General features: G+C 40.5%; 2 pseudogenes; both read right to left on the bottom strand.

Moving 5' to 3' along the window:
• Positions 1–988: 988 nt before the first annotated feature.
• Positions 989–2,690, bottom strand: LOC128136027 (selenoprotein P-like; annotated as a pseudogene).
• A 134-nt stretch (positions 2,691–2,824) lies between these two features.
• LOC128136026 (selenoprotein P-like) lies at positions 2,825–15,866 on the bottom strand (annotated as a pseudogene).
• Positions 15,867–16,047: the final 181 nt, after the last annotated feature.

The raw sequence follows: 16,047 nt of genomic DNA, 5'->3' as shown, positions 1-16,047 counted from the left end.
GTGTTCTGCAACAAAACTTGGGGGGGAAGTTCCATGCCTTACAGGGTTCATCTCACTTTCCAACACATTCCTCCCACCTCTAGACAACTAATTTCATATATCTTTGCACTGATGTTGATATAGTTGGGGTTCAGCTTAATACATTTGACATGAACAACAACAAAAGCCCACATGTGAAGTGGTTTTAGTACAGAACTGTTAACCTGGGAATTTAAGATAGAACTGACATAAATGACTGTGATATAAATTATATATGTACATTATTGGTTTTGTAGGCTGGGGACTTTGGGATGTCACAGAAATAGGATTCTGGGGAAGTAATTTTTGTAATTTTGTGATACAAAACACTGAGAAAATACGGAAGAGGAGGAGGAGGAGATGCCCCTGCAGCCCATAGAGGCGAACGGTGGAGCAGATACCCACCTGCACCCCGGGGAGGAGCCCATGCCAGAGCAGGTGAATGCCCCCAAAGATGGCCAGGACTCCATGGGAAAGCCTGCGCTGGAGCAGTCTGTGCCTGAAGGACTGCAGCCTGTGGGAAGGACTCACATTGGAGAAGTTTGTGGAGAACTGTCTCCCGTGGGAGGGACCGCATGCTGGAGCAGGGGAAGAGCATTGAGGAGTCCTCCCCCTGAGGTGGAAGGAGCAGCAGAGACAACATGTGGCAAACTGACTGTAACCCCCTGCGCTGCTGGGGGGAAAAGGTAGAGAGAACCGGGAGTGGAGTTGAGCTGGGAAGGAGGGAGGGGTGGGGGGAAGGTGTTTTAAGGTTTGGGTTTTACTTCTCAGTATCCTTGTTTTGATTGGTAGTAAATTAAATTGATTTTGTTTCTTCCCCAAGTTGAGCCTGTCTTTTGCCCGTGACCATAAGTGGGGAGTGATCCCTCCCTGTCCTTGTGTCGACCCACGAGCTTTTCTTTATATTTTCTCCTCCTCATCCCACCAGGGCTAGGGGGGAGGAGTGAGTGAGCAGCTTCATGGTGCTTTGTTACCAGCTGGGCTTATACCATGACAAGGTGTCACTAGTTTCACTTGCTGCTTGTGACTCTCAGGCAGCAGTGAGCAGACATCACTGTCAAGAGTCAATGATGTCCTCTGCTGACAGCTGGCCATGTCACCTGCAAGAATTTAGAAGTGCTCCACAACACTGTCAAGTGACAGAATTTCCTAGCTCTTCAAACAAAAGGTGTCGACAATGACAGCATCAGCTACTAGAAGTTGAGTCTGATGCAGTCTGCCAATTTCAAGTTAACTGGTTTTTTACAGCTGGTTTTCCCTTTTTTTCATAGCTTTTTATCTTGTGTAAGAATTTCCACACTTTCTCCTGGAGGAACAGTGTCTACCTGATCATGTCTGTTATGGCCAAAAACTCTATGACACTGACTGCTGTGAGAATGATGTCTTTGAGTTTCAGGAGCCTGATGATTCTGATTTTTGGAATGATGACTGCCCTTGTGATGGTTGTGGTGGTGTCTGTGTCTGTCTGTGCAGGTTGTGATGATGTGAATGTTGACCACTTGGTTTGGGTTCTATCTCTGCTAGCTTTTAATCTGCTTTTTTTAGTAATGTTTTCACAAATTTCAATATCCGGTTCCTACAAAACAGAAGTTTGCATTAAATACAAGGCATTGTATTTAATTAAACTAGTTGTAAAATATTAATTATCTTAACATTTTTGCAGAACCTGAAACCCAATTATAATTTTTTTGTGCTACTTTGCTGAAGAAAGATATGAATGTATCAAAAGGAACCTTGTTTTACAATACCACTGATAACTGGACAGGGCTCAATGTAAACTTTTAGGAATTATTATATTAACAAGTATTCTTATTGTAGGATCCCACACTTCACCTACCTGAGGTCTACATTTAGCTGGAAAACTGTACGATGGGAACTAAAAAAATATTTCTTCTCATTGAACTTTTATGACTATGAATGTGCATTTCTTGATAATCCTTAAAGTAGTTCTGATCTCTAGTTATATGTAAAACAAAGCTACCTTTTTTTTTTAACAGTAACAATACTTTGTCACCTTGTATTATCACTTTTTAAAAATAACTATTGTACTGTGTTTAAACAAACTAAAAGGAATAGTAACTCAAACCAGCTGAGATTTGACTCCCAGGTTTTCAGAAAATATACTGTTTAAGTACCTACCTGTCCCCAAAAACTAGAGTAGCTAAATGCTCACTAGCTGCATGTTACTCCAGAAACAGAATTAGCATCCAATAATTGCATTTAGATTTCTGAAAAGTATTTGCATTTCTATCAAGGGCAGAAATTTAAATAATTAATTTATAATAGACTAATCTAATTCATTTTGAAAAATGTTTAAAAGCTCTCTGTCAAGATACATGAAATGTGTAGATTCTAAATCATGTCTTTTTGGATTAATCACACCGAAATTTTTTTTTTTTTTAAGTACCAGTCAAATCCAGTTTCCTTTTCTAGTATATATAGAATGAAGCAAGAAAATACTGTGTAAGAGCAATTTCCACACTTGTTTTCACAGTATGCAATCTTAATAGATTCTTCCACATATTGGAAAGACAGGAAGGAATAGGGCAGACCCAGATAATACGCTAGACAGCCACATCTAAGGAGAGAAAGACTTTGTGGTTACATATGCATAGACATAAAATTAAATGTTGTCTTATCATACCTTATTTTATTCACGTCAATCCACCCATACTGTATAGACCATAAGTGTTGAGTGATCCCTCCCTGTCCTTGTGTCGACCCACGAGCTTTTCTTTATATTTTCTCCTCCTCATCCCACCAGGGCTAGGGGGGAGGAGTGAGTGAGCAGCTTCATGGTGCTTTGTTACCAGCTGGGCTTATACCATGACAAGGTGTCACTAGTTTCACTTGCTGCTTGTGACTCTCAGGCAGCAGTGAGCAGACATCACTGTCAAGAGTCAATGATGTCCTCTGCTGACAGCTGGCCATGTCACCTGCAAGAATTTAGAAGTGCTCCACAACACTGTCAAGTGACAGAATTTCCTAGCTCTTCAAACAAAAGGTGTCGACAATGACAGCATCAGCTACTAGAAGTTGAGTCTGATGCAGTCTGCCAATTTCAAGTTAACTGGTTTTTTACAGCTGGTTTTCCCTTTTTTTCATAGCTTTTTATCTTGTGTAAGAATTTCCACACTTTCTCCTGGAGGAACAGTGTCTACCTGATCATGTCTGTTATGGCCAAAAACTCTATGACACTGACTGCTGTGAGAATGATGTCTTTGAGTTTCAGGAGCCTGATGATTCTGATTTTTGGAATGATGACTGCCCTTGTGATGGTTGTGGTGGTGTCTGTGTCTGTCTGTGCAGGTTGTGATGATGTGAATGTTGACCACTTGGTTTGGGTTCTATCTCTGCTAGCTTTTAATCTGCTTTTTTTAGTAATGTTTTCACAAATTTCAATATCCGGTTCCTACAAAACAGAAGTTTGCATTAAATACAAGGCATTGTATTTAATTAAACTAGTTGTAAAATATTAATTATCTTAACATTTTTGCAGAACCTGAAACCCAATTATAATTTTTTTGTGCTACTTTGCTGAAGAAAGATATGAATGTATCAAAAGGAACCTTGTTTTACAATACCACTGATAACTGGACAGGGCTCAATGTAAACTTTTAGGAATTATTATATTAACAAGTATTCTTATTGTAGGATCCCACACTTCACCTACCTGAGGTCTACATTTAGCTGGAAAACTGTACGATGGGAACTAAAAAAATATTTCTTCTCATTGAACTTTTATGACTATGAATGTGCATTTCTTGATAATCCTTAAAGTAGTTCTGATCTCTAGTTATATGTAAAACAAAGCTACCTTTTTTTTTTAACAGTAACAATACTTTGTCACCTTGTATTATCACTTTTTAAAAATAACTATTGTACTGTGTTTAAACAAACTAAAAGGAATAGTAACTCAAACCAGCTGAGATTTGACTCCCAGGTTTTCAGAAAATATACTGTTTAAGTACCTACCTGTCCCCAAAAACTAGAGTAGCTAAATGCTCACTAGCTGCATGTTACTCCAGAAACAGAATTAGCATCCAATAATTGCATTTAGATTTCTGAAAAGTATTTGCATTTCTATCAAGGGCAGAAATTTAAATAATTAATTTATAATAGACTAATCTAATTCATTTTGAAAAATGTTTAAAAGCTCTCTGTCAAGATACATGAAATGTGTAGATTCTAAATCATGTCTTTTTGGATTAATCACACCGAAATTTTTTTTTTTTTTAAGTACCAGTCAAATCCAGTTTCCTTTTCTAGTATATATAGAATGAAGCAAGAAAATACTGTGTAAGAGCAATTTCCACACTTGTTTTCACAGTATGCAATCTTAATAGATTCTTCCACATATTGGAAAGACAGGAAGGAATAGGGCAGACCCAGATAATACGCTAGACAGCCACATCTAAGGAGAGAAAGACTTTGTGGTTACATATGCATAGACATAAAATTAAATGTTGTCTTATCATACCTTATTTTATTCACGTCAATCCACCCATACTGTATAGACCATAAGTGTTGAGTGAATCCTCCCTATCCTTGTCTTGACCCACAAGCTTTTCTTTATATTTTTCCTCCTCGTTCCACTAGGGCCTGGGGGGGAGGAGTGAGCAAGCGAGTGGCTTCATGGTGCTTTGTTGCCAGCTGGGCTTAAACCACAACACATAATAACTCTACTGGCAGAAGCCTCTAGTTTAATGGCATTTAGATTAGCAAAGGTACGCTCATTACAGACCTAGCTTGAGGAGGGCTGTTTGCATAGTGGTACAAATCACCACATGGTTGTTGCATCCATACAAGGAATGTTTTAATGCATCATGACATGTTTTTTGATTGGAATATGCAGTGCATTTGCATTAGTGATTTAGTGTGCATGAGGGGATTTTTATGGTGCCTATTTGCAGGAGGTAGAAATACACGGATGCCTGTAAAGTTGAAAGCAAATGACAGATGACCCTTTATTGCTAAAACACACACATATTTATAATCACATATTCTGCAAAGTCATTGTACACGCGCACAAGCATAGAATATGATTGGTTATGCCATCTCTGTACACGCGCATAAACATAAGGCATAATTGGTTATACCATCTCTGTACACGTGCATAAACATAAGGCATAATCGGTTATACCAACTAAAACATGCAAAACTTGTCTCAGTCTAATTGGTCAAGATAAACTGCCGAATTGAGGTTCTTTGTGCCAAGTTCCCTTTATCGTGGATTGCGCACTTGTGTTCTTCTAATTGGCTTTATTATCATCTTTCTTCTTTCATGTCTTCTTGTTTGTTCTGCTCAAGGTCTTCTAAAGGCGTCTGGAATGCTCTTGTGACTGTTAGCTAAATATGTTCCTACAACTCCCCCTTTTTGTTTTTGTGCAAGCCAAGTTACATGAAATGCTTTTGCAATCATATGTTCAACTATTTCTATAATATATGGTACAATTATTACAACTGCTAATACTACAATTAGAATAATTAAGCCATGCATAAGCAAATCTTTTAATCATCCCATAATTCCCAAACTTGCTAGCTATCCACTTAACCCTGTGTTAGTTATTGTGAGCCTTTTTACTGTGATTCATATTGATATCGGGTGTTAGTAATATAAGTTGTCCGAGGCTGCATGGCCTCCCGTTAAGTTTCGATGGAATTTCCCCCCACGCTCTATCCCCGCAGGTAAAACAGCTGGAATACAAAAAGAGCATGATATTCTGGAATAGATATAGTTACACTAAACTGTAGCATTTCTATATACAAGCAAAATAGATAGCTTCTTGATGCGTTATGTTCGCCAAGATTACCCATACATTCTGTTTTGGTTGTTGGATCATCCATTCTTCACTTATGTGTGTCACCCATAACAGTGAGGAGGAGTCCTTTTAGGTTCAGCGTTTTTCCAAGGATGTAACGACTGTCCAGGGTTTTACCCATTTTGCTGGTACCCATCTTGTTCCGTGATCTGTAACAACACAAGCATAACCTCGTCCCCAGGTTATTAATTGAAATGGTCCTTCCCATACATTTTTCTCAACATTTTTAACCCTAACTTGAACATTGCTATTAATGTCAAACAAATCTCCTACCATGCCTTGCACATGTTTTACAATTGGTGGTACACTTTCGCCATCTGTCAATCTCAAGTAATTCAACACATATACAACTTTGTTCAATCGTTCGTGAGGAGTAGCCATCTGCTCTCCCCCTTTTTGTTTTTGCAGTTGGCGTTTCAAAGTCTGATTCATGCGTTCTACAATTGCCTGGCCTGTAGGGGAATGTGGTATACCTGTGGTGTGTACAATACCCCATTGACTAAAAAACTTTTGAGTTGGCTGTGCGACGTAGCACGGCCCATTGTCAGTTTTTATCTTTAGTGGAATGCCGTGTGCTGCAAAGGCTGAACGCAGGTGTCGCTGGACGTGTCGACTTGTTTCTCCCATCTGCGCTGTTGCCCATATAGCTGCAGAAAAACAATCCACAGACACATGAACATATTTCAATCTACCAAACTCAGGTACACGTGTTACATCCATTTGCCACAATTGTAAAGAATGCAAACCTCGTGGATTTACGGCTCCAGGTGAATTTGTACCCACAAGTTGACACTCAGAACATGTCTGTGTAATGGCTTTTGCATCTCCAATGGTTATTCCAAATTGTTTTGCAAGTACCTTTGCTGATTGATGAAAAAACCCATGTGAGATTCTAGCTTGTCCTAGCTTATCTGGTGAAGGTCCCGTCCATGCATGAGCTACCAACCGATCTACTGTTGCATTTCCTTGTGCTATTTCTCCTGGCAGATTCGTGTGACTTCGAACATGACTTACAAAATAGGGGTGTAACCTGTCATTTAACAGGTACCACAATGTTCTAAACTGTTGGTATAAATCCTCTTGTTTACAGTGTTTCAAAATAGCTCTTTCCATTCGTTGTACTACCCCAACAACATAAAGCGAATCGCAAATAATATTTACGGAAACATTCAACCATAATTTAAACGCTTCAATTACAGCTTGCAACTCTACTTTTTGCACCGAGCCTTCACAATGAACCACATGAGTCTTCCATTCGTTGCCTTCTCTCCATACTACACCGGCCTTTCCTGATTTGCCTCCTCCATCGGTAAATGCTGTAGGTCCTTTAACAGGGTGCTGACTAAGTTTAGGTATTGATTCTAACCCTGTGTTTTTCCAAAAGGTGAACATTCGATGACTCGGGTAGTGAATACTTAGTTTCCCTGCGTAGCCCTCTATTGCAGTTTGAAGTGCTACAGAATTCTGCAAACCCCATTCGCAATAATCTTGTTGTAAGGGAATTAACAATTTTCCTGGTTCCTCACCGGCTATTTCAATTATACGTGATCTTCCTTTGATTATTAACAATGAAAACATTTCCAATCTGGTGGTAATTGTCTTTTTAGGCTGGAATGGCGCAAACACCCATTCTAAAATTCGTAAAGGATCTTTTTCGGCTTCCAACCACTGCAATATAATAGCATACGGATGTTGGTCATGATTTATTATGGCTAATTGAAGTTCAACATCTCCCACCCGTCGATCTCCGTATGCTGTTTCTAATTTTTTGGTTATCCCCTGTAAAGCTAATTCGGCTTCCTCTGTTAACGTTCAAGGGGAATGTAAATCGCCCTCTCCTGTCAACAATGTTAATAATGGACTCATTTCCTCATTTGTAATGCCACAAATGTTTCTCACCCAATTTAGATCTCCTACCAACTTTTGAACATCACTTAATGTCTTGATTTCTGTTCTCAATTGCAGTTTTTGTGGGAAAATAGCTGTTTGCGTAATTTTCCAACCCAAATAATTCCAGGGAGATTGACATTGAACCTTTTCCGGTGCAATCTGTAGCCCTACTTCTTTTAGCTTAATTGTTAACTCATCGATCAGTTCAGGTTTATTTAATTGGCTTCCAGCAAGCAATATATCATCCATGTAATGATATATTATATACTGAGGCCATTTCTCTCGTACTGGTTTTAATGCCCAATCCACAAAAATTTGACACATCGTTGGGGAATTTTTCATACCTTGTGGCAATACTGTCCAATGATATCGTTTCATTGGTTCAGCTTTGTTAACAGATGGCACCGAAAAAGCGAATCGCATTGCATCCTGTTCATGCAAAGGAATGGTAAAGAAACAATCTTTTAAATCAATTATCAAAATGTCCCAGTCTCGCGGAATCATGCTCGGGGATGGCAACCCAGGCTGAAGGGCTCCCATGTCTTCCATAACCTCATTTATTTTTCTTAAATCATGTAAAAGTCTCCACTTTCCACTTTTCTTTGGGATTACGAACACAGGTGTATTCCACGGACTTGTTGTTGGTCTAATATGTCCCTTTTCCAATTGTTCCTGTACCAGCTCCTGCAGTTTAGCGACCTTTTCCTGGGTTAGCGGCCACTGATCTACCCAAATCGGATCATCAGTTTTCCATTTTAATTTAAGGGTTGGTCGCTCTTCAATGGCCGCTCCACAAAATGCTTAGGATTGCTGACAATGGTACAACTCATCTGCCCTAATACATCCCGCCCCAACAAGTTAACTGGTACAGGAGCAATGTAGGGACGCACTGAGCAAACATAACCATCAGGATTTTTGCATTTTAATGTTACTGCACTTTGCATGGTGGTTGATGTTCCACCCACCCCCACGAGTCCATGGGCTGGATTGACCAGCGGCCAACTTGATGGCCAGTCTGTGCTTGAAATTGTCACATCTGCTCCTGTATCAACTAATAGCTGACAGGTCCAGAATTTAGGTTGATCTTGAGGGTGTAAAAACTGAATTTGCAAAGTTGGCTTTCTTTGTCCAATGTCTAGAGCCCAAAAAATCTCTGGTTCTCCCGTGGAACCAAAACCGTTTGTCCCCCTATGTTGTTTTAGAGCATTGGGAACCTGCGCTTGAAAAGGAACGAGTTGTGCAATTCGGCTTCCAGCTGGAATGTTAACCGGTGGCATAGGTGTCCATACCATAACTTGAATTTGTCCTGTAAAATCAGAGTCAATTACTCCTGGCAAAACAAACAATCCTTTCCTAGTTGTTGATGATCGCCCTACTAATAACGCACTCAGTCCAAACCCTAATGGTCCACATGCAGTTGTTGGAATACACTGCACGGTTGTATCAAAAAGCGTTATTTCTACTGCTGTGTCCAGGTCCACTCCGGCACTGCCTGCTGTTCGGGCGGAGAGGCTTGCCAGGCAGCCGGTGCTATTTGTGTCGTCGCGCGGTTCACCGGCGCGCTCTGCTGGCCGTTTCCCGCCATAGGTGGTAGTGGAGAGCTATCCTTATGATATTTAGAACGGCAAACTCGAGCCGTATGGCCACTCTTCTGGCATCTTGCACAAACCTGAACTGGCGGTACAGTTTGTTGTTGATACTGCACGTGATTTTGTCCCGGTTTCCCTTTAGCCCGACATTGTGCTTTTAAATGGCCAGGCTTTCCACAATTGTAACATTTTTTATCCCCTCTAAGTGCAACCGCAAACGCTTCTGCTAATGCATTCATTTGGAATGATGTAGTTCCAATCTTGTTACATGCCTCAACCATATCGACAAGGCTGGCATTTCTGGGTAACGCCATCAAAACCTTTTTACAGTCAGCATTTGCATTCTCTACTGCCAATTTTAGCGCCAAAGCATTCTGAGCCTCCACACTCGATACTTGTTTAGTTATTGCATCTCAGTCTGTCAATGAAGGACATGTATGATTCCTGGGGACCCTGCTTAACCTGCGTGAACGACATAACATTTTTACCTCCTTCTGGCAGAGTCATCATTGCTTTAAACGCCATTACTGAAGCAGTTCTCAAGGCTTCTATGGGAAACTTTGCCTGTAATCTTGGATCAGTAAATTTGCCAGTCCCAATAAGGTGATCTATTCCTATTGTCCTCATGGGGTCATCATCAGGTCTATCCAAATTTTTTATAGCAACTTCTTCACACAGTCCCCTCCATCTGTCTCTCCACAACATTTTCTGAGTTGGCTTTAATAGCATGGTGGCTAATTGATCGCAATCGTACGGAGTCATAAGTTGAGCTCCAAAAATATTGTCAAGCAGCGCTTCGGTGTAAGGAGCCGTCAGCCCATAATTAAGGACTGACTTGCGCACTTCTTTTATCAAATCCCATGAAAAGGGATTCCATTCATTTGTATCATTTGCCCTCACTATAACAGGATAAGCATGAGGAACGACCACTCCCTCGCTTGCTGCTTTCTTATGTATTTCTCTCCAGTAGCTTCTCGGGTCACAGCCCAAATCTTCAGCTACATCGTAACTTGGCGGCGGTTTTTCTTTTTCTAAAGAAATATCGTCTCGGGGAGGTTCTGGCCAATTATCATCATTGTCAGGTAAAGGTGGATATAAACCCATAGACGGCTTAATTGGGTGTATTTCTTTCTCAGGGTTTGGTGGTAGAATAGGTGGCGATGCCTTTTTTGGCTCCGGTGTATCTTTTACTGAACCATCCGGTAATGTCATTTTATAACTAGTACAGTCAGAGGGACAATGCGAACAAGATGACTCACTGGTATCGTGTCTGTCCTCATCGCCATTTACCAACACCGATACTTTTGGATTCAAAATCGAATTTGCCTTTGCTGCCACCTTTCTTTCTGCTCATAAGGATCGTATATTGTCAAAAAGCAACCGCCAAGTAATAACCAGGTCTTCAGCGTGTTGATCCCCTTTAGAGACCGCATCCCGTAATTTTGTTCCAATTTCTGCCCAAATATCAGGCTCAAATGCGGTAGCCGTTTCAGCAGGATAGCCCTGAACTCAGCACCATTTCAATAACCCTCTCACGGAGGATTCAGTACATTTAATTCCTCTCTTAGAGAGTATATGCAGTAGGAGTCTGACTATTGCCCTTTCCTCCGAGGACATGTTCTGCCCCATACTGCCCCTGGTTGCTCACCTTCCTTTCAGGTGTCTTCTTACCTAGGCTCAGCTTCCCTGCTTCGGTCCCGCCGACAGCAGTACCTCCAACCAGGGCTTCTCCTGCCGCGTCTTCTGCGCTCTCAGGGCCACGTCGGGGTCACCATTTGCAGGAGGTAGAAATACACGGATGCCTGTAAAGTTGAAAGCAAATGACAGACGACCCTTTATTGCTAAAACACACACATATTTATAATTACATATTCTGCAAAGTCATTGTACACGCGCACAAGCATAGAATATGATTGGTTATGCCATCTCTGTACACGCGCATAAACATAAGGCATAATTGGTTATACCATCTCTGTACACGCGCATAAACATAAGGCATAATCGGTTATACCAACTAAAACATGCAAAACTTGTCTCAGTCTAATTGGTCAAGATAAACTGCCGAATTGAGGTTCTTTGTGCCAAGTTCCCTTTATCGTGGATTGCGCACTTGTGTTCTTCTAATTGGCTTTATTATCATCTTTCTTCTTTCATGTCTTCTTGTTTGTTCTGCTCAAGGTCTTCTAAAGGCGTCTGGAATGCTCTTGTGACTGTTAGCTAAATATGTTCCTACACCTATTTGCCCCATGTCTGTACTTGAGTGTTCTGGTATGCACTTGACTACACAACTAGTACACAAAGCAGCTGGAGTAAATGTGGAACTTGCACATGACAGCACCTTTTTAAGTACCCCACCTGCAATGTAAACACACAGTTGTCACAACCCAGACTGGACAGACCAGGGAGTCTGCGTTGAATTCAGAATTCCCTCAGGCTAAACTAAGGTAAAACGACACCAATCAGTTAAAGATTTTATTCATGACAGAAGCAAACTGAACTTGGGAGGCATAACAGTAGGTGATGGGGTTTCTCACAACAGGAATTGATATGGAACTATCTCAGTAAACCGTGTAACCCGTGGTAACCATATACATCAATTCAAGGAAGAAGGAGAGCCCTTCCGTTGAGTCACAAGGTTCAGAGCAGACCCCCTTGCTTTCCAGACTCCTCCTCAGAGAAGGGCCCAGGGGCAGCCGGATCCACTCCTAGTCCCAGACTTGGTCAACGGTTTATGTCTAGAGGGATGAGGTGTAGGGATTGTGGAAAAGGAAAGAGAGAAGAAGACAGAGAGAGAAAAAGGAAGAGAGAAAGATTTCACGGGTCCTGGGTCCAGCGTTGGTTCAGTCAGCCGAGGGTCCAGTTCCAGTGGGCTTGCACACCTGGGGCTTCAGTTTGTGTCCTTTTATCATCCTTGCCCCTCCTTCGGGCGGGCACTCGAACTTATTAGGCTAATTAGGTGTCATGAGCAGTTTGTGAGCCTTTGGGAAATGGGTCCATGGGCTTGGGGGTCGATTGGGGAGTAACTTCCCCTTCCCTGCAGACCGGATCTTTTGCCATACATGGTGAGCTGCCCTGTTCAGCATATCAGAACAGCACCTCAGAACAGGGAGCTGTGCACCCTCCAGCACAACCTCCCCCTCCTGTTGCTGATGGGTGCTGATCCCCTTCTCTTCACCTGTGGTTCCTTGCTGGGCAGGGTTCGTTGTTATGCAGAGTTAGTCGTTAAGCAGAACTTGCCCCACCACAATGTTTGAGACATTAACTCTTTCAGTCTCTCACAACAGTCCTCTAGCCTTAGCTCCCTACACATCTGCAGTGCACATCTAGGACCAGCAACAGGCAAAAACTTCATTGCCAGTAAAGGCACAATAAGGACATACATTCCTAGAACCATAATGGATCACAGCCAAACTAGTGCCAAACCAATTCGTAGTGCAGGTGTATCCTATGTGTCACCAGCACAGAACTTTTCAACCTTTCAAATGCTGTGGGCCAGGTGTCAGCCTTGGAGCCCCTCCATGCACTACATACAGCCGCCTTCTGTTTGTCTGTCATACAACAGCAACCTTCCATACTTAGGCATATTTGCTGCTGTAACATGCATTCACTTTCTAAAGATCATTCCAGTGCTAGTTTCATCCCACAAGCCTAATTTAGCTAACTTGTGCAATTTCATCATATTACGAAAAAAAATTTAAGTAACTTTCTAATTCTTTATTCAGTATGAACTGAGAATGTTTGTTACAGTAACATAATAGTAATTAAGATGGACACATTAGAAGTGCAGGACTTGTCAAATAATTTCCATCACATCAAAACTGAAAAATCATCATTTCAATTAAACAATTATTATTGGTTCTGCCAAAAGATACATATCCCGGAATTCTATGATCAAAAAGCTATTTTTTTCCAAAGTTTTAAGTTTCACCTAAAGACTAATTTTTCCATACAGCTACATGACATTTTCAACAACTCTGGTCAAAATGTTTTCATGAGAACTCAGATATAGCTTTTCTTGTTTGATTCTACTTTCACATGCATGGATGTAACGAAGTCTGAAAATAAAAACAGTGTAAGACCAGAATCATGCTATCAAATTCTACACTCAGTTATATTAATCTAAATCCACAGTGATTACAAAGAAAAATGTATTTATCTCAAACTTACTTAAGCAAAAGCAGACTTCTCTTTTGTAGCTTCCTTTTTCCAGTAAAAGTGCAAGTGCTTTACTTAGTGCAACTTAGAAGTTGATTATGATGTCTTTGTTGCGAGGTAACCAGGTTATTTGCAAATCAATGAAATAATATAGAGATTTACAAAGCATTACTCTAAATACATGCAAATATTTTCCTGGTTTTCCCTCTAAACACAAACCTGTCATAGATGAGAAAATCATCTTTGTTTCCACTTAAGGTAGTCCAGACATCAGCTTGCTGTAGACAGTAATATAGTCTGAAACACTTTCTTTCAGTAAGTGAAAGTTCCTCTGGGAATAAGTTCCATATGAGATATTGACCAGTCCTTCATTCTCCAACTTCACTTGCAGGTCCTCCAATCTAGTGGAGAATGTAAAGAAGCAAGACCATAAATCATTAGGGAATCATAAGATTTTTTTTCCTTTGCAATACAAAAATATTATTTTTAAATGCATACATGCTTCCAGACATAAGTGATTTGCCACATTCAACAAAAGTTAATACGCTCCATCTTGCTTTCATAACAGTGAATGTTATTTCCTCCCAGTTTTAATGACAACAGTCTAACACTATTAAAACATTATTATTGCCATTTGCCATGACATGGTTCCTGTCCTTGTAAGTAAAATGTAGTACTAAGTAAAGCAGACATCTGTTTTCAGACTGAATTCAGTGTTATTTTTCTTTTTTTTCATGGTCTAACACAGTTAGTTTATCTGATGTCTTTATTTAAATGCTGAGTTTTAGGTCACAGTTGGTTAAAGAATGCATAGAGTAAATACAGCAGGAAGGTGAATAATCAGGAAAGCAAACCTGCAGTAAAAAGCCAATAGCTCTCCCACTCATCTTGACAAGGCTATTTTCTATAATAGCCAGAAAAGGGATATTACAGCAACTGGGTCAAAAGGATGGCTACAGAATGTGTGCATGACCTGGCTGGCAGTTATCAGTCTTCTCCTTTGGTGTCCCATCACAAAAATCTTTCTTTGCTATATAGTACAGAAAGCTGCTTTCTTGCTGTATGATGTGTTGGGTTTTTTTCCATTTCATTTGTATCAGGATCATGCCTTCCTACTGAATTGCTCTAGAAAATTATTTTTTCAGTTTCAGGAAATAGCCTAGAACTTGAAAGGTTCTTTAGAGCCTTTCTAAAATGTATGGAATCAAACCCAACTACCTTGAAAGCCAATCATAAAGCCCACTTTTTACTTTGATGGAGCCAGAGATTTACCACCACTTTTTCAAAATCCAGTTCTTGAAAAACTTGCAAAGACTATTATAATATGAAGTTATGCAGCCTAGAGGGGGAAACTAAGATGTTATTACAGTGCTCAAAATCAAGCTCTGAAACCAGCACTATGAATTTTTAAGCCAATGTGATTTCACAATCACCAAATGAATCCAAGATAAAGGCTGTATACAAATCCTGTTTGGGTTAGCTCAAAATTATTTTCTTGCTGCAGTTACTATCATGATACCTAATTATTTGTACAGAAGTAGGTTCTAGAAACCAGAGCACCAATGTCCCAGATCTTGTATGAAAATATAACACTGATGAGTCCCTTGAATGCTTCATCTATTTTTCACAAGGCCAGTCTTTACCTTATCTTCTGGATTTTTTTTTTATATGTAGGACCTCTGAACAGGGGCTGGGAAAGCACATTAAAAGCACATGTTTTGATTTGCCTTTTTCCCTACAGATCTTACATAAGAAATGAGTGATCATGGATATCTGTTTCAGGTGTTCTAGCCATGTCAGAGAATTATGATGTTTCTTGGCTTCAGCATCTTTGCTACATTAATCATCTGTTACTAACTGAAGCATAGCTCTTGAGGAACTGTTTCTGTTGGCTTTTCATGTGTTTTGGGTTTCATTAATGTCAAGTTGATCATACTTTTACATTGTAAATACAATCTGGAGAAGGTGATCTGTCAGTCAGGACTAAGCCAAGAGCTGAAGAATCTGAGCCACTGGCACAGAATGCTCCCGCTGGGAATTAACCTGGTCACCAGGTCACACATGCCAGCTGGGATGGCAGCATTTGAGAAAGCTAGAGTTCAATGAGTGCATCTGTAGTTGAGCACATATATTATCCTCAGATGGCATTAAAAAATTAACCAGTCATGTTTTAACAAAAACTGGGAAAGATATTTACACTTACCTGGAAGCCTGCAGCAGGCACAAGTATCAGCTAGCTTGGAGGAGAGCTATCACTGTCACTGAGCCCCTAGAGTTCAGCATTGGGTTCTCCTCCCTGATATGCCATTCTGGGGGCTCCTTGCAGTTCTGGATCTCTGTCCCTCCTCCTAGGAGGAGACAGAGCCAGAACTAGCCCCAGCCCTTCCCACATGGCTGGGTTTTATCTGAAAAGAGATAAAATAAACAAAATGAGATCCTAAACAAAGTTCAGACTCTGAACTTCCCATAGCAAAACACAGCAGGATATTGGCTCCATTCAGTTTAAAAAAAAAAAAAAAGGTAAGAATAAATTTGAGCTAGTACGTTTACTGCTTGATCATATTTCTTTCATT

This window comes from Harpia harpyja, chromosome W, assembly GCF_026419915.1.
Source record: "Harpia harpyja isolate bHarHar1 chromosome W, bHarHar1 primary haplotype, whole genome shotgun sequence".
NCBI classification, from domain to species: Eukaryota; Metazoa; Chordata; class Aves; order Accipitriformes; family Accipitridae; genus Harpia; species Harpia harpyja.
Note: the sequence above shows the minus strand (reverse complement) of the source record. Positions and strands in the feature narration are given on the sequence as shown.